We start from the raw sequence: 19,864 nt of genomic DNA, 5'->3' as shown, positions 1-19,864 counted from the left end.
CTGTGCGCCCGGTGGGGGACCCCGGACGTGTATCTGTTCGCGTCCCATCTCCACAAAGAGGTGGAAAGGTTCGTTGCCAGGACTCGCAATCCTTTGGCAGATGCCGCAGACGCCTTGGTGGTGCCTTGGCACCGCTATCGGCTACTGTATGCCTTTCCTCCAATTTAACTTTTGTCCAGGTTCCTCCGCAGGTTGGCGTCGGAACAGACGTTAGTCATTCTGGTGGCCACGGACTGGCCTCGACGGTCCTGGTACGCGGACATCGTTCAGATGGCCGTCGAACCTCTCTGGCGTCTTCCGCTGCGAGACGATCTTCTGTCTCAAGGACCGATCGTTCATCCTGCTTTACAGTCTCTGGCTTTAACGGCATGGCTGTTGAAAGCCAGGTCCGGAGGGATAGAGGTCTTCCTCAGGCGGTCATCCCTACCTTGTTGAAGGCTCGCACAGCCACTTCAAGGAATATTTCTCACCGCACCTGGAAAGCGTATATCGCTTGGTGCGAAGTGCATGGTTTTCACCCTCGTTCCTTCTCGGTGGCGAAGGTCTTGACCTTCCTGCAGAAGGGCGTGGATCAGCATCTGGCGCTGACTACGGTCAAGGGTCAGTTGTCGGCCTTGGCCGTCTTTTTTCAATGACCTTTGGCATCGTATTCTTTGGTCCGCACCTTCATTCAAGGGGTGTGGCATTTGGCTCCCCCGAGGAGAGCTCTCTTGCTTCCCTGGGATCTAAATTTGGCTTTGTCAGTGTTACAAAAACCTCCCTTCGAGAACATCAGAGAGATTCCTCTGTCTGTGTTCTCACAGAAAGTTACCTTTCTGGTGGCTATCACGTCGGTTCGCAGAGTGTCTGATTTGGCGGCCTTGACCTGCCGTTCTCCTTATCTGGTACTTCATAGCAATAAGGTAGTTCTGCGACTGAAATCAATCTTTTCTTCCCAAGGTGGTTTCTTCTTTCCACCTCAATGAGGATAGCGTGTTGCCTTGGCTGTGTGCACGACCCAAGCATCCTAGGGAGTTTGCCTTGCATTCTCTGGATGTGGTCCGGGCGGTCATGGTCTACCTGTCCGCCACAGAGTCGATTTGGCAGTCTGATTTTCTATTTGTTCTTCCTGAGGGACCTCGGAAGGGATCGGCCGCCTCCGCGGCGACCATTTCTAGGTGGATCAGACAGAGGATTGTTCAGGCCTATTCCATCATTGGTCAGGTTCCTCCTTTCCCAGTTAAGGCCCATTCTACTCTAGCCGTTAGTGCCTTGTGTGCAAGGCGGCGACCGGGTCGTCGGTGCACATTTTCAAAAGTTTTACAAACTTGATATTTGGGCATCTTCGGATGCTTTCTTTGGCCACAACGTTTTGTGTGCGGTAGTTGTTTAAGGGGACATTGTCTTTACTGTCCCCCCTTTTTTTTGGGGGCGTTTTTTTGTGGTTTCTGGGTTGTTTCAGTTTTTTCCTGTGGGCTCAGGTTTTTACTGGCCCGACTGTTTGTTACCTTCTCATTTGGTTGCATTGTTTTTCCCACCCCTCATACCTGCACTGCTTTGGGACGTCCCATTAGTGAAGGCTAATACCATCGGGCGGCGACTGTCAGAGGACGTGTTATGTCCCTTAGACACGAGGGTGTTGCTAGCAATGCTGCCAGTATCTGCTCAGCAAGTTACACACAGGCTGGATGTACTTCTTAACCAGGAGAGCTTTATTACTCACTCAGAGACATGCTGACATGAGGAGTCATAATATAACAGCTTCTGTTCCTAACAGATGTAATCTCTCCTCTGTACCATGCTGCTGCTTCCAGGCTCCACACACACTGTGTCTGACTTCCTGGTACAGCCCCTTCCCCATCATGCATCAGGAGAAAAGGGGAAAGGTCGCAGTTATACTGCACAAACATCACAGGACGTAAGAGAAAATAGAATTTTTGTAAGAACTTACCGTAAAATTATTTTCTCTGAGTCCTCTGACAGTTGCCGCCCCCGCCCCTCTGTTTTTTTGGATCTGGGGGTTGTTGCCTTCCTGTACTGCTTGCTACAAACTGAGGTAATATCAGATTGGGTTCAGGATAATGGCTGAGGGATGCCCCCTAATGGCGTGCCGAGGTCTAAAAGTCTTTTTGTATTAACTTGATAATCAATTATCTGCCTAGCCTTGCTCCTGCAAAGGACGCCATTACCCATTAGTGAAGGCTAATACCATCGAGTGGCGACTGTCAGAGGACTCCGAGAAAATAATTTTACGGTAAGTTCTATTTTTTTTATTTTGTACTTAATTGTATTGCAATGACATAAAAGGCTGAAAAGCCCCCATGTGATAGCATAATGGAAATGACAGGTTATCTTTAAGGAGACATCAGGGGTCTATTAGACCCCTAGTGTCTACCCTGTACTCCACTGAAGTTTCTTCCCCAGCCACAGTGGAGGGAAATGACAGCACGGAAACCAAAAGCAACACATTCTAACTGCGGATTGTATTTCACTCTCCCCACTGACACCTATAATCAACGTTCCTGTTGCTCAGAAAGGGGGTTGGGGTGCTTTTTGTTCCAGTACCTGTGGAAGTAATTGGACAGCTGTAAAGCACTGAATCACTTCCACTAGAAACAGCTGAGGTAAAGACTCCTGGTTTCCATAGCCATAATTGTGCTGTCACAGAGGTGGTACTTACTGTATGTTCATGTCAACAAAGGGTTAAAACAGACCTCACGGACCTCTGTGACTACAAGCTCTGTGGCAAAATGAATCACCATATTTACAAGTAAAGCGCTGAAGTAAATCTATTTGTGTCTTTGAAACTTGCTCTCCCCTCTTTTTGTGCACCTGCTCTGCATTTGCATTAGAAATTAGAAGGCTGAAAGACTGCTAATTGAAGTCTAGGAGGGGGAGCAGAATAGCTACTGAAAGAAAGTGAAAGTGCTTCTTCTGTATAATAATGATGGGACATTAGGTTATATTATACAATGACTAGCTACTATGGTTAATAACAGTCCAATCATGGCGATTAAACTTTTGCCTGGACATCTTGCTCTTGGGAAGTGGTACATGCGATATACTAACATTCTACACATCATGATGAGTAACAAGAGACATGTAACAGGTACAATGTTGTAGCTGCTATAGAGTTTTTTTCAGCATTTTGTAGCTAGTAAAAAAATGGAACTGCAGGTAATAAAAGGTCTGTGTAACAACCATTCAAACAATTGTATTTTTGCAGCATTTGGAGCTAGTTACAAAAGTGCTAGCATTATTAGCAATTTCTGTAATTGAGCATATCTGTGAGTAATCATGTCTTACCAGCACTTTGTAACTGCATACATATGTTCTATGTCCACCTATGAGAGCAACTTGTAGCCAGCTACAAATTACCACAGAAATTTCACAAAGAAATTTGTTACTGCTTAAAATCTGTGCTTTAGACCCTGTTCACATAAGCACAATTTGACATGTCAAATTGCATGCCAAATCATAGCCTATTGTCAGCAATGGCAACGTCCCAATCAGTGCGACGCCGACTTTGCGGCGCCACACCGATTTCCAAGAATAGTTCCTGCACTACTTTTAGCGACTTTGGGGCAATTTCAATAGACATCTGTGCATGAACCCACACAGATGTCTTTCAAATTGCCCCCAAACTCTTACTGAAATGCGGATTTGAAATGCGATTTCAAACCCACGTTCAGTGTGAACCTTATGTCCACGGGTATCCTTATTTTTTTCTTGACAAATGGGGGAAGATTTACTAAAACTGGTGCAGAATCTTGTGCAGATGTGCATAGTAACCAATCAGCCTTTAGCTTCAGCTTGTTCAATTAGGGTCCTTTAACACGGGCTCCACTTTGCTCAGCGGGGGATCGATCCATTGATCCCCGCTGAGCAGGCGAATGATAGGTCTATCACCGCTTACTCTGCAGAGATGGATCTGTCAGAGCCCTGCTCTCTTGTTTGGGGAGATCAGATGAAAGCAGACCGTCTCCAGACAGATGGAAAATAGGGTTACCATCCGTCTGGATTTCACAGACCGTATCAGTTTGGATAGCAGCGGGTGTCAGCAGACATTTCACCGTTCACATCCGCTGCCCCATAGGGGAGAATGGAGCGTCCGATCAGGTCTGCCTGAAAAACTGACAGGCGGACTTGAGCGTAAAGCTCGTGTGAAAGGGGCCTTAAAGTGGTTGCATTCTATGCATTAAGATAAAAAAGTCTTCTGTGTGCAGCAGCCCCCCTAATACTCACCTGAGCCCATCTCGATCCAACGATATTGCATGAGAGACTCGGCTGCCCGGGACTCTCCCTCCTCATTGGCTGAGACAGCAGCAAAGTGCCATTGGTTCCCACTGCTGTCAAGGTCAGTGAGCCAATGAGGAGGGAGAGGGGACGTGGCTCCATGTCTGAACAGACACATGGAGCTGTAGCTCAGCTCGGGTGCCCCCATAGCAAGCTTCTTGCTGTGAGGGCACCTGACAGGAGTGAGGGGCCAGGAGCAACGAAGAGGAACCTAAGAAGAGGAGGATCTGGGCTGCTCTGTGCAAAACCACTGCACAGGGCAGGTAAGTTTGACATGTTTGATATTTTTAACAAAAAAAGAAAAAACTAAGACTTTATTATCACTTTAAGCTTTGACAATGAAACATGGAAACTGATTTCTATGCACAGCTGCACAAGATTCTGGGAGCTCCAGTTTTAGTAATCCCCAACATGCTGTAAACTCTTATACACCCCTTTTTTTTTAAATTTCTTTATTTAAAGAGGTTGTAAACCCGTACAAAGTTTTTTTTTTTTTTGTTTGGTAACCTGTAAGAGAAACACATAATGAGCTAGTATGCATCGCATACTAGCTCATTATGCAATACTTACCTTAGAACGAGCCCCGCCGTGCCGTCCGCTTACCTGTATGACGGGCAACATGTCCAGTCGCCCGTCTTCCGGGTTCGCGGCATCCGGCCATCTGATTGGCCGGAGCCGCGGTGACGTCACTCCCGCGCAGGCGCGCGGGAGCCGACAGTCACGGCACGGGACTCTGAAGAAACGGCACTAGCGGCCGTTCCTTCAGAGCGCATGCACCAGTGACGTCACTGGATGCATGTAAGGTAAATATCTCCTAAACGGTACATGTTTAGGAGATATTTACAGTACCTATAGGTAAGCCTTATCATAGGATCACCTATAGGTAAAAGTGTCCGAGGAGGGTTTACTTCATCTTTAAGAAGAGATTGCAGAATAAACAGAGTTAAGGCACATCAGGAAAAAATGAGACAGTACAATCTGACAACAACATCATAAACATAGGTTCGTCAAAAAGGTTACATTAGTTGGAGGATATACATGGTCAACTGGACCAGAGAGGTGGAGTCAAATCCCTCCCGGACATGTATAGTAACCGACATATCAAGGAAACAAGGGCTGATGGATTTGGAGATAAGTAAAAATAACCTCAGTTATACAAAACTTGTGAGTGTCAAGTACCAGGGTAGTACTGAAGGGCAGGCTCCTGTACAGAACAGGAGCAAGAAACCACGACTCCTAACCATGGAGTCAGTCGGGGAATGAACAAGCAGTTAAAGCGGTTGTATCCCGCTTTTTTTCACTTTTACCTACAGGTAAGCCTATAATAAGGCTTACCTGTAGGTACAAATAATATCTCCTAAACCGGCACGGTTTAGGAGATATTTACAGTGCATGCAGACGCTTGCGCGAGCGGCGCATGCGCTCTGAAGGTCCGGGGGGACCTTCAATTAACTTGCCGGGAGCTTGCCGGAAAAATCACTCCCGCGCGCATGCGCGGGAGTGACGTCATCGCGGCTCCGGCCAATCAGCGCGCTGGAGCCGTCTCTTCCGGCCAATCAGCGCGCCGGAGCCGCCGAACCCGGAAGAGACGACGAGGGATCATGGCAGCGCCCACATCGATGTCCGGGGGTCCGTGTCGGGGCTTCGTTTTAAGGTAAGTTAAACATAATGGGCTAGTATGCGATGCATACTAGCTCATTATGCCTTTGTCTTGCAGGTTTTTTTTTTTTATTTTTTTTTTTCATAGGGTTTACAACCGCTTTAAGTATAAGTTACAGAGGAACCTACTCTTATGTGCTCCTGTTTTGCCTTTTTACTGCTGTCTGCCTGTTTAAAACTCCTGGTGAGTGATGAGACAGGTAAAAGACATAGTATATTTAAAAAAGGATTTGCCAAGCGAATTGTTTTGGTCAGTTTGCCCTTCACATGCTTGCATTATAATATAACAGGGTGATTGTGCCAGAGGCGAATGCTATGGCTAGTGAATAGCCTGCTGTTTTTTTATAGTAAGTGATAGGCAGCTTTTACCTGGCCAGCAAATTTCCAGGCCTGAGCTCTCCATAGCACTGGAACAAGCATGCAATCTGCTCCCAGTCATGTTTACGCCAGCATGCTTACACTTCATAAATGGGTGGCTTTTTTGAGACTCCCAAAAAGGAATATCCCTCCCAAAGCACCAGTGTCTGCTGCCCTACTGACCAGGAAATGGTTGCTCATTGGGGAAGAATTATGTTCGATGTACTTGTCCCCAAAGAAAGCAAGTAGGTGATCGCCTTCTCCCTGACAGACTGCTTTTAGGCTTCTCACACCACATACTGTAACTGAGTAAAGCGTAAATGCATTTTAAATGTAGTTACACTGTATGTAAGCCTCCAGCCACTTCCACTTGTACACGCTCTGATCCACTGAAATATTTTTTTGTGCCACCTCAGTGCAGCACAGTCTCTTGTTAAAATCTTCACCATTGGTTTCATGCACATTCAATGCAATCTCCATTAAATTTGATTAGGAACATGGAAGGGAGGGCCATGGAGGGAGGAGCCTGCTAATGGAGCTGATCCTGACGGCCTGCTGAGTCTCTGAGCCACCGCCCAGAGAGATGTGAGGGAATGCTCTCTCACCTAGCCTCGATGCCTGCCTAGCTGGATCCTGCTACCCCCCCTCCCCACTACCCGGAGGCCCCGACCCGGTCCTGGTTGCCGACCCTCCCTGAGGCTTGGAGGAGGGAGGACGAGCACCCTGGGTCCCTCCTGGAGACTGGAATCGGCTGTGTATTGGAGAGGTGGCCGCCGAGCGCAGGGGCTGCTGAGACGCTGGGAGAGCCGGCGTCCAGGATAAGGAGAGAAGGTCTGATTGGAGTGAACATCGCCGAGGGGCCAGTGCTGGAGGGATCCAGTTTGGAGAGACCCAGCAACATTGGACATCGTAATCATCCCCACCATACCACTCTACAAGGAACGCCACAGATTAGCCGAAGGGGACTGGTGAGAGGGGAAACCCCCCCAGAATTTTCATATGAACGATATCAAAACAGTCTTTCTTAAAAATACTATCATCATTATGGAGTGTATAACTTAAGAGCTAATGTGACTGTGATGGAAAAGTGGTGTGGGACCTTGCTTGCTTGAGTGCGAGGGAAACCCCCAGAGAGGTTGTACGTTTATTTCTCAACATCAGATCTTCTTGAAAAGCACTGTCTTATTATCATCTATAAGTATGCAGCTTAATAGAACAGAGGGACTAATCTGAAAAAAGTGCGGGACTATGCTTACTTAAGCGAGAGGGGAAATCCCCTAGAACCCCCCTGCGTTGGATCATAAAATCAGTCTTCCTTGAAGCACTGTTAAATTATCACCCAGGAGTATATAGCTTAAGAGTCAATGAGACTGTTGAGAAAAAATGTGCGGGACTCTGTTTACCAAAGTATGAGGGGAAACCCCTATAGGATTGCACTACATTTGATCTCATTCCTAGCCCTTCGTGAAAGTATCAGTATATTTTCATCTATGAGTTTATATTTTAATGAGTCAGAGGGATGATACTAAAATTGTGCGGGACGCTGCTTACTTATGGTAGAGGGGAAACTCCCCAGGATTTTATTTCACATGATCTCAATATTAGCCCTCCTTGAAAGTACTGCTGGATTATCTTTCATGAGTGTATAGCTTAAGAATTGTCGGGACTGTTTGGAAAAAATGTGTGGGACTCTGCTTACTTATATAACTTAAGAGCTAATGTGACTGTGATGGAAAAGTGGTGTGGGACCCTGCTTGCTTGAGTGCGAGGGAAACCCCCCAGAGAGGTTGTACGTTTATTTCTCAACATCAGCTCTTCTTAAAAAGCACTGTTTTATTATCATATATGAGTATGCAGCTTAATAGAACAGAGGGACTAATCTGAAGAAAGTGCGGGACTATGCTTATTTAAGCGAGAGGGGAAATCCCCTAGAACCCCCCTGCGTTGGATCCTAAAATCAGCCTTTCTTGAAGCACTGCTAAATTATCACCCAGGAGTATATAGCTTAAGAGTTAACGAGACTGTTGAGAAAAAATGTGCGGGAATCTGTCTACCAAAGTATGAGGGGAAACCCCTATAGAATTGCACTACACTTGATCTCATTCCCAGCCCTTCGTGAAAGCATCTGTATATTTTCATCTATGAGTTTACAGTTTAATGAGTCAGAGGGATGGTTCTGAAAATTGTGCGGGACACTGCTTACTTATGGTAGAGGGGAAACCCCCCAGGACTTTATTGCACAGGATTTCAATATCAGCCCTCCTTGGAAGTACTGCTAGATTATCTTTCATGAGTGTATAGCTTAAGAATTGTCTGGACTGTTTGGAAAAAATGTGTGGGACTCTGCTTACTAAGGGAGGGGGAAAACCCCCCAGAATCCTCCTCTATTGGATATAATATACCGGCCCTCTCTGAAAGCAAAGACATATTGTCATCTATGAGTATAAGGTCTAAGAGAAGGTGGGTTTGTGTTGAAAAGGTTCGGGACTCTGCCTGTTTGAATGAGTGGGAAAACCCCCAGAATCCTTATATGACCAATTTCAAATACCAGCTTTCTTAGAAAGCACTGCCACAGTATTTATTTACAAGTGTATGCTTAAGAGCTAGTTGAACGGTTCTGGAAAAAGTGTGGGACTCTACTCACTTGGGTGAGGGCGGAAACCCCCCAGATCTTACTTACGCGCATTGAGAAATGTGCGGGAATCTGAGTACTTAAGTGAGAGGGGAAACCACCAAAATTTTCATACGTTTGACTTCAACAACAGCTTCCCCTGGTAGCACAGCTATATTATCATGCGTGAGTGTATAGCTTAAGAACTAGTGAGACTGTCGTGCAAAAAGTGTGGGACCTCTCTTACTTGAATCACTGAATAAATGTATATGATATTTAGTTCATACTGAAAATAGAGACATAAGAGGAAGCTATACTGAGGGCTTATTCCCCAGAGCCGATTCCACAATGAGAGGTAAACCGGCAAAGGAAGTGGCAGGGAAGCCTTCAAAAACTACAGCAAGCCCAGGAACAATTAAAAAATACATGACACCTGAGGGAAAAGGTCAAAACACACAGCCAGAGGATCAACCGGTTGTTAGACCCAAACAAAATACAGAGGGAACCAAGAAAACTAAGAATCAAAAGCATATAGGAGTAAGTGGAGAAGAAAGCCTACAAGTGTCAAGAGAAAGCAGTATAACAATAGAGGATGGAGATATGAATAGAGAAGATGAATTCAATGAAAAAGATTATCCACCATCAAAATCAGAAATGCGGGAAATGTTTGCCAGCCTTGAAAGATCCATCAAAGCCGAGATGGCTACATTACACGTCGACTTTGGGCATATTCTGGGCAGAGTAGAAGAAACAGAAGAAAAGGTGGAGTCCCAAGGAAAAGAACTAAAAAATCTAAAAGAGCAAATGAGAAAAATGAAAATGGAGCAGAGAAATATGTTATACAAAATCGAAGATCAGGAGAATAGAAATCGAAGAAAAAATCTGAGAATAAGAGGATTACCAGAGAAAGGGCCAACAGAAAAATTAGAAGAAACCCTGGAGAAGTTATTTAACCCTCTGCTGGGAAAGGCGACCACAGATAAAATTGAGTTTGAGAGAATTCATAGGTTGCGTAAACCAACCAATCTACCAAAAGAGAAAACAAGAGATGTGATTGTAAGATTCCATAAATACGAGACAAGGGCCCAGATCTGGGAGAAAATGAGAAGTAGACCGGAATTAAAATATGACGGGGAGGACATTCAGATTTTCCCAGACCTGGCAAAAGAGACAATTAACAGAAAACGCATTCTTAGACCAATGGTAGAAATATTAAAGAAAAAAGATATACAATACTTTTGGAACTTCCCAGCAGGCCTAGGAGTGAGAAGAGAGGGGAGGACAGTACTCCTTAGATACCCAGAGGAAACCAAAGACTTTTGTGAAGCAGTAAAAATCCCACTTATGGATATTCCAGGCTGGACAGACCAGGAGTGCCCAGAGGAAGAAGTTGATGAAGGAGAATTGAATCAGTGAAAACAGAAGAAAAAGATGAAAACAAAAGGATGAAAAAGGACTGGGGGGACCGGGGGGATTGGGGGAGGGGGGGAGGGCTGGTGGGAGAAGGGGAGGAGGGGAGGAGGAGCAAGTAAGAATAAAAAACGGGTGGCCCTATGGAGATCAGCGGGCCGTCACCATTAGAAGAGGTAGGGGTGACCAGCGCTATGGAGTGCAGACCTTAGACAATAGTGAAGGTGTAAGCTGCCAACAACCAAACCCACGGAGGGTTAAAGTGTGAAATATATATAAAAGGAGGTTGTAACGGCGCTACCTTAAAGTGAATAAGTGCTTATTGTATGTGCCAACTTAAAACAAAGTGCCAATAAAAACTTGTGTCATAAAAAAACGTTTAAAATTAAATAAAGTGCACTGGTGATTTGTGGTGTGACCAGGTTAGTTGTCACCCTTGAAAAATACGCCAGGGAAAGTATAGCACCTAGGAGGCTCAGGTGGGACATTTCACCTAATGACCACATCACTGATCCCACCCTACTGGAATCCTGGTATACATTTTTCTTTTACTTTTATATATACGTCACCATTAGACCCTACGGTAGGGAAGATGGGAGGGAACGGTGACCACTAGCAGAGCTCGACCTCGGCCACAAGTCGATTGGAAAGGGAGGAAGGAGAATCGACAACCCTGATGGAGGGACCGGGAATAGTTGGGGGAGGGGAGGGTAGGGGTGGGAAGAGGAAAGGGGAAGAAAGAGGGAAAAAGAAGTCAATAGATCAAAACGTCTCCTATAAGAAAATACAAGAATTAAGAGAACTCACAAGACAAGAAAAATCAGAGGGACTAATGCCATCTCTTAGGGATCCCTGGTGTTGGTTGAACAGTTTCTATGGCCACTTTAGAGTTGAAGAGATGATAGAGAAAGACAGTAATGAAGATTAAGAAACAATGGTTATAGTTAACATATTATCTTACAATGTCCGAGGTTTAAACTCTCCAGAAAAAAGGAAAAAAAATTTAAAAGAAATTAGTTATTTGAAAGCAGATTTGACATTCTTACAGGAGACTCATTTATCTCATGCATCTAATATCAGATTGTATTCTAAGAGCCATCCTACCTGGTATTACGCGGACTCACCCGGGAGGAAGTCCAAGGGAGTAGCCATTGGCATTTCTAGGGGCCTTGGATTTGTTCTAGAGTCGAGAAAGGTAGACCCAGAGGGAAGATACCTCTTTTTAAGAGGAAAAATAGGAGATGAAGATTTGACCCTAGTAAATATATATAGCCCTAATGAGAGACAAGTAGACTTCCTAGGTAAAGTACTGGGAAAATTAATGGAGTTTAAAAAAGGAGGAGTCATACTGGCAGGGGACCTCAATCTCTGCCTTGACCCTAAAGTAGATACCACATCAAAAACCCTATGGATAAATAAAGTACAGGCAAAGAAAATAAAGGAAAAATTATTTACAAATCAACTGGCAGATATTTGGAGAATTCTCCATCCGAAAGATAGAGATTATACATGTTACTCAAGTGTACATGGAACATACTCAAGATTGGATTATATACTAATCGAACATAGGTGGATCGAAAGGGTAAGCGAGGCAGAGATTGGGGTCAAGACTTGGTCGGACCATACCCCCATTATGGTAAAAATAAAAATGGCGAAAGAGCGACCTAGGATGGATGCTTGGAAAATAAATGAGGAGATTTTTGGAGATAAAAAGTGGGAAAAAGAAATAGTGAAAGAGTTGGAATTCTATTTTCAAATAAACGATACAAAAGATGTACCAAAAGACAGTATGGGAAGCTCATAAGGCTTATATGAGGGGCATATTTATCTCAAAGGGGACCCAAAGGAAAAAAGAAAGAATAAAAGATAAGATTAGGCTAATGACAGAAGTACATCAATTAGAGCAAAAACATAAAAATACACAAGATATATTAGTAAATAATTTACTTGAGGTGGAGAGAGAAGAATTGAAAGATCTGCTAGAACAGGAAATAAAGCAGGAAATGAAAAGATGCATAAAAGAAAAATACATTGAAAGTAATAAGGTTGGGAAAAACCTAGCAAAAATCCTGAAAAAGAAGAAAGGAAAACATTTTGTAGATAAAATTAAAAATAAAAATGGGGAAATAATTCAAACAACGACAGGAATAGCCAAAGAATTCCAAAACTACTATGCAAACCTTTATGCAGTAAAGAAAGGTGAGATACAGGGGAATGAAACAGAAAGGAGGGAGAAAATCAAAAAATACCTTGTAGACGCAGGACTGACAAAGATAGATGAGGAAAAGTTAACATTCTTAGAAAGACCAATTTTAGAACAAGAAATAGAGAGAGCCATTAAAGAAAGGAGCCTAGGTAAAAGCCCAGGACCGGATGGGTTTACCATAGGTTATTATAAAAAATTTAAGGACATTTTAATCCCAAGATTTAAAGAATATATAAACGGAATAGGGACTCAGTACGAGATGAGTAGAGAGGCCCTGTCAGCATCAATCACAGTTATATGGAAAGAGGGAAAAGACCCGTTACTATGTTCTAGTTTTAGACCCATCTCCCTACTTAATGTTGATACTAAATTATTCACAAAAATTTTGGCCACTAGAATGAAGAACCTAATGGGGGAGTGGATACACAATGATCAAGTAGGATTCATCCCGGGGAGACAGGGACGGGACAATGGGATACTATACTGTTGATAGACCATATGGTAAAAAGCAGAGCTCCCAGTCTACTCCTGTCAATAGATGCAGAAAAAGCATTTGACAGGGTAGACTGGGAGTTCATGATAAACACCCTAGTGGAGTTGGGAATAAAACCTAGAATGTTGGCCTGGATCAAAACTTTGTATAATCAACCAACTGCAAAGGTAAAGGTCAATGGAACTTTGTCAGACTCGTTTAAAATGCTCAATGGAACAAGACAAGGATGTCCCTTGTCTCCGATGTTATTTGTCTTATCTTTGGAATCACTACTGGCAACTATTAGAAATAGTGTGGACATCGGGGGCATAAAGGTGGGACAAGTGGAGCATAAGGTATCTGCCTTTGCAGATGATACCCTGCTTTACATAAGTAATCCGAGGATCACTTTGCCCAACATAATTAAAATAATGAAACAATATGGAGAACTATCCAATTTAAAAATTAATCAAAAAAAATCAGAAATATTAAATATTAATATCCCTAAACAAGAAGAGGAGATGTTAAAAAAAGAATTTCAGTTCAACTGGAGAAAAGATGAGATTAAATATTTAGGGATAAAATTAACCCCAACTCCAGAAAAACTCTACAAAACAAACTTTCTAGAACTTCTGAATGAAGTAAGATCAGAATTAAATAGATTATCCCCGAGAATCTTTTCCTGGATAGGGAGAATAAATACGATAAAAATGATAATCCTGCCCAAAATTATATATAAATTCCAGATGATTCCGATTTCATTACCTCAAGTATTTTTTAAAACACTTAAAAGATTAATATCCCGCTTTATTTGGAAATACAAAAAGCCAAGGGTAAAGTACACTACACTATGTAAAGGTAAGGGACAAGGGGGATTAGCCCTACCCGACTTTAAAAATTATTATTTTGCAGCAATACTCACAAGGGTGATAGAATGGACAAAAAAAAATAATGATAGAAATTGGGTAATAGAAAGCACGATGAGTGGTACACACCTAGCAAAAGTTATATGGATACCTTAGAGGTTTAGAAATCTGGACACTAACACGCATATAATCACAAGACATGCTATTAAGGTTTGGGATAATATACATAAAAAAGAAAATTGGAAACACAATTCACCACTGATCCCGTTACAGGGCACAAAATTTTTTGCACCAGGGGAAGAGAAGGAATTAGGTAAATGGATAGAAGAAGGAGAAGCACAATTAGGGGATATAGTAGAGAAGGGGAAAATTATAACCTTGGCGGAGCTGAAACAAAGGAAAGAAAACTGGAAGATAAATGAGTGGAGGTATATCCAACTAAAGCACTTCACATTGTCACTACCGCAGCCATTGAGAGATATAAACGACCTCCGCCCTTTTGAGCAATTATGTCTTAAGGATAAGATAATAAATATTTCGAATGTGTATAAAATACTGTTAACAATAACAAAAGAGAGAGGAATATCATTAAAAGAAAAATGGGAAAGAGACCTCGGCCCGTGTAGTAACAACAAACAGTGGGATAAGAGCCTTCAATTAGTACATAAATCAGCGATAGACACCAACACGGAGGAGATGAACTCTAAATTGATCACAAGGTGGTACAACACTCCTGATAAGATGGGAAGAATTCAGGTAGAGAGTTCAAGACTTTGCTGGAGGGGATGTCAGATGGTAGGGACTATAGCCCATATATGGTGGGAGTGCCCAAAAATTAAAGTATTCTGGAGCGAAGTTATAGAATTAATAAGTAAAATTACTAAAATAGATATTCCCTTGGATCCTTGGAAATGCATGTTTCATGGAACCCATATGTCAGTGAAGCAATATAAAAAAACATTACTCCCTCACTTATTAAACTCAGCTAAGAGCTTGATTCCCTTTAATTGGCAAAAAGAAGAGGCCCCCTCCAGGAAAGATTGGCTGTTAAAAGTAGAGAAAATAAGAAAGTTGGAGCAGCTGAGGACCTGGGAGGAGGAGGAAGAGGGGAATGAAGAGGAGATTTGGGATGAGTGGCAAGAGTTTAAGGACACAAGGGAATACAGAGAAATAATAGGAGTCGAATGATAAGAAGAGACGGGGGGGGGGGGGGAGGGATAAGGATGGGAGGGGGGGGAAAGGGATAAAAGGTAATATGTGTAAAATGTATATGAAAAAATTCTCCAGCGATTGGAGTGTTGTAAATAATTTTTTACCTGGAAAATTTAATAAAGAAATATAAAAAAAAAAAAATTTGATTAGGAGATAGTAAACTGTCAGAATATAAAGTCTTTAACCTCCATTTGAGAATTTAGAGGGATGTCAGCCCTGTAATGGATTAAAGCGTGCAGGTAGTTTTTGGGAGTTCCTCTGAGATTCCCTGTGCCACCCCTGATTACAAGTCTGTATTTGTCCAAATATGGATGATTACACAATTACCCATATTTGGACTAACCAAATGTAGTCAGTGATTTTTCCTCACTTTCTGTTCCAGAAATGTGACATTTGTTTTTGTTAGTAGAGTAGGAGAAGGCTAGGACTTCTGTCACCTTTTTAATTGCTACAAGCTGAGCTTAAATCCATCACACACCTTTACCTTTCACACTTTGAGGAGAAACTGGGTAAAGCCAGAGTAGAAGAAATGACCAGCATTCCAAAATGACAGATATCAAAGACTGAGCTCTTAATTTGAACATCAACAAAAAGATGTACAACCACCAACAGAGACACTATGGTCAAACTGATAACGTTGAGTATTTTAATGTTTTGTGTAACAGTAAGCAAGGATAGTAGTTGCCCAAAGCTAAAACATAGTTAGTAAGCTAATTTTAATATTATGAAATTTGACAGTTTATATTTTGCACACAGGCTTTTATTTTTCTGTATCTTGAAATGAAATTCATTAGTAAATCCTCATGGGTGACTCTGCTATAATACAATTGCCTTAGTAAGATTGAATGATTATGAGACATACTGTTGTAAACAATTGACTGGCATTTAAAAATTTTTACAGACATCCTCCAAATAAATCTAATCTGAGGGCACCTGTTGATAAGCTTGTTCATGTTGAGACCATAGATGTTACGGCCAGTGAATGTGCAGAAAGCATGCATTTTAGTAGCAGCAGTAAAAATACACATGGTAAATGTTAGTGTTTTCCTACATGTGGTTTAACATTTTCACACATTCTATGCTGGAATCTATTTTAGGATATTTAAAGTGTTTTATTATTACCAGGTCTGTATAACTCCACTTATGGAATATGATAAGTGCGCTACAGGTTATTAATGTTCGCTCTTGGGGACCCAATTTACAGCTTTGTCATTCATTCTGTTGGCGTTGCTGAAATAGTTATATGATTGGCTTCCCACTGTGCACAGGACTATTTGTTTCATTATATCCCATTAAGCAAGGTAAAGGCTCTAACCCATTTGCTTCCTGAGAGGCTACATTTCTAAGAAATGTACTGCATACTTTAATGACATTGAAAGGGTTAACATTATAATGCTTTCTGAACTAATCTCCTAGTACATGACAACTTCACTTACATTATTTGCAGCTAATCAGACCTGGTAATGATGGTGTCACTGATTAGAACCTACATTACAGAGCACAGAACATGCATCAAACACCCATAATCATCTTTCAAGGAAAAGCAGTTTTTCTTAATTCTTTTCTTGTGTACCCTCCATCTATCTGGCCATCCATCCATCCTATACCATGATTACAGTGTAAAATGATCAATTAAATAGCAGGTTTATATACACTAGGACATTTATCTTGTTTTTTCCAAAAAATCAAGGTAACATCTTCCCACATTTGTCCTTTTTTCCTTTTACTGCATTAGACATGTTAACTATTATTGTATAAAAGAGTAATTTTTTTTTATTTTATCTTTCTTTTTAATATTGTTTATTCTAGTTTTCTATATCACCAGACAATACATTTCACAATACAACCATTGTTTTGATACAGGCTATGTGAATTTACAGTGCCTTGCAAAAGTATTCGGCCCCCTTGAACTTTGCGACCTTTTGCCACATTTCAGGCATCAAACGTAAAGATATAAAAACTGTAATTTTTTGTGAAGAATCAACAACAAGTGGGACACAATCATGCAGTAGAACTAAATTTATTGGATATTTCAAACTTTGTTAACAAATAAAAAACTGAAAAATTGGGCGTGCAAAATTATTCAGCCCCTTTACTTTCAGTGCAGCAAACTCTCTCCAGAAGTTTAGTGAGGATCTCTGAATGATCCAATGTTGACCTAAATGACTAATGATGATAAATAGAATCCACCTGTGTGAAATCAAGTCTCTGTATAAATGCACCTGCACTGTGATAGTCTCAGAGGTCCGTTTAAAGCGCAGAGAGCATCATGAAGAACAAGGAACACACCAGGCAGGTCCGAGATACTGTTGTGGAGAAGTTTAAAGCCGGATTTGGATACAAAAAGATTTCCCAAGCTTTAAACATCCCAAGGAGCACTGTGCAAGCGATAATATTGAAATGGAAGGAGTATCAGACCACTGCAAATCTACGAAGACCTGGTCGTCCCTCTAAACTTTCAGCTCATACAAGGAGAAGACTGATCAGAGATGCAGCCAAGAGGCCCATGATCACTCTGGATGAACTGCAGAGATCTACAGCTGAGGTGGGAGACTCTGTCCATAGGACAACAATCAGTCATATACTGCACAAATCTGACCTTTATGGAAGAGTGGCAAGAAGAAAGCCATTTCTTAAAGATATCCATAAAAAGTGTCGTTTAAAGTTTGCCACAAGCCACCTGGGAGACACACCAAACGTGGAAGAAGGTGCTCTGGTCAGATGAAACCAAAATCTAACTTTTTGGCAACAATGCAAAACGTTATGTTTGGCGTAAAAGCAACACAGCTCATCACCCTGAACACACCATCCCCACTGTCAAACATGGTGGTGGCAGCATCATGGTTTGGGACTGCTTTTCTTCAGCAGGGACAGGGAAGATGGTTAAAATTGATGGGAAGATGGATGGAGCCAAATACAGGACCATTCCGGAAGAAAACCTGATGGAGTCTGCAAAAGACCTGAGACTGGGACGGAGATTTGTCTTCCAACAAGACAATGATCCAAAACATAAAGCAAAATCTACAATGGAATGGTTCACAAATAAACATATCCAGGTGTTAGAATGGCCAAGTCAAAGTCCAGACCTGAATCCAATAGAGAATCTGTGGAAAGAACTGAAAACTGCTGTTCACAAACAGCTGTAATCGCAGCAAAAGGTGGCGCTACAAAGTATTAACTTAAGGGGGCTGAATAATTTTGCACGCCCAATTTTTCAGTTTATTTGTTAAAAAAGTTTGAAATATCCAATAAATTTCATTCCACTTCATGATTATGCCCCACTTGTTGTTGATTCTTCACAAAAAATTACAGTTTTATATCTTTACTAGACATTAAGCCCGTTAAATTAACGGGCGCTAGAACATATGTGGGCAAACATTTGTAAAAACAGACTTGGTCTATCTGCATTGAAAGGGGGGCACGCAGCGCTGGTCACTGTGCATTGAAAGGGGGCACGCTGGTCACTGTGCATTGAAAGGGGGGCACACTGGTCACTGTGCATTGAAAGGGGGGCACACTGGTCACTGTGCATTGAAAGGGGGCACGCTGCTCACTGTGCATTGAAAGGGGAGCACACTGTGCATTGAAAGGGGGGCATGCTGGTCACTGTGCATTGAAAGGGGGGCATGTTGGTCACTGTGCATTGAAAGGTGGGCACGCTGGTCACTGTGCATTGAAAGGGGGGCACGCTGGTTACTGTGCATTGAAAGGGGGGCATGCAGCGCTGCTCACTGTGCATTGAAAGGGGGCACCCTGGTCACTGTGCATTGAAAGGGGGGCACGCTGGTGACTGTGCATTGAAAGGAGGGCACGCTGGTCACTGTGCATTGAAAGGGGGCACGCAGCACTGGTCACTGTGCATTGAAAGGGGGGCATGCTGGTCACTGTGCATTGAAAGGGGGCCCGCTGGTCTCTCTGCATTGAAAGGGGGGCACGCTGTCACTGTGCATTGAAAGGGGGGCACGCAGCGCTGGGCAATGCTGTGGCACGCTGCAATGATTGGGGGCAATGCTGTGGCACTCTGCAATGATTGGGAGCAATGCTGTGGCACTCTGCAATGATTGGGGGCAATGCTGTGGCACTCTGCAATGATTGGGGGCAATGCTGTGTCACTCTGCCATGATTGGGGGAAATTCTGTGGTCACTGTGCATTGAAAGGGGGGCACGCTGGTCTCTCTGCATTGAAAGGGGGGCACGCTGGTCACTGTGCATTGAAAGGGGGGCACACAGCACTGGTCACTGTGCATTGAAAGGGGGGCATGCTGGTCACTGTGCATTGAAAGGGGGTCTGCTGGTCTCTCTTCATTGAAAGGGGGAAACGCTAGTCACTGTGCATTGAAAGGGGGCACGCAGCTCTGGGCAATGCTGTGGCACGCTGCAATAATTGGGGGCAATGCTCTGGTCACTGTGCATTGAAAGGGGGCACGCTGGTCTCTCTGCATTGAAAGGGGGGCACGCTGGTCACTGTGCATTGAAAGGGGGGCACGCAGCGCTGGTCACTGTGCATTGAAAGAGGGGCATGCTGGTCACTGTGCTTTGAAAGGGGAGCACACTGGTCACTGTGCATTGAAAGGGGGGCATGCTGGTCACTGTGCATTGAAAGGGGGCACGCTGGTCACTGTGCATTGAAAGGGAGGCACGCTGGTCACTGTGCATTGAAAGGGGGGCACGCTGGTTACTGTGCATTGAAAGGGGGGCATGCAGCGCTGGTCACTGTGCATTGAAAGGGGGGCACGCTGGTCACTGTGCATTGAAAGGGGGCACCCTGGTCACTGTGCATTGAAAGGGGGGCACGC

The sequence above is a fragment of the Pelophylax lessonae genome (genome assembly GCF_965119305.1).
Source record: "Pelophylax lessonae genome assembly, chromosome: 2".
NCBI classification, from domain to species: domain Eukaryota; kingdom Metazoa; phylum Chordata; class Amphibia; order Anura; family Ranidae; genus Pelophylax; species Pelophylax lessonae.
The sequence above is the reverse complement of the archived record's forward strand: the minus strand, read 5'-3'. Positions refer to the sequence as shown.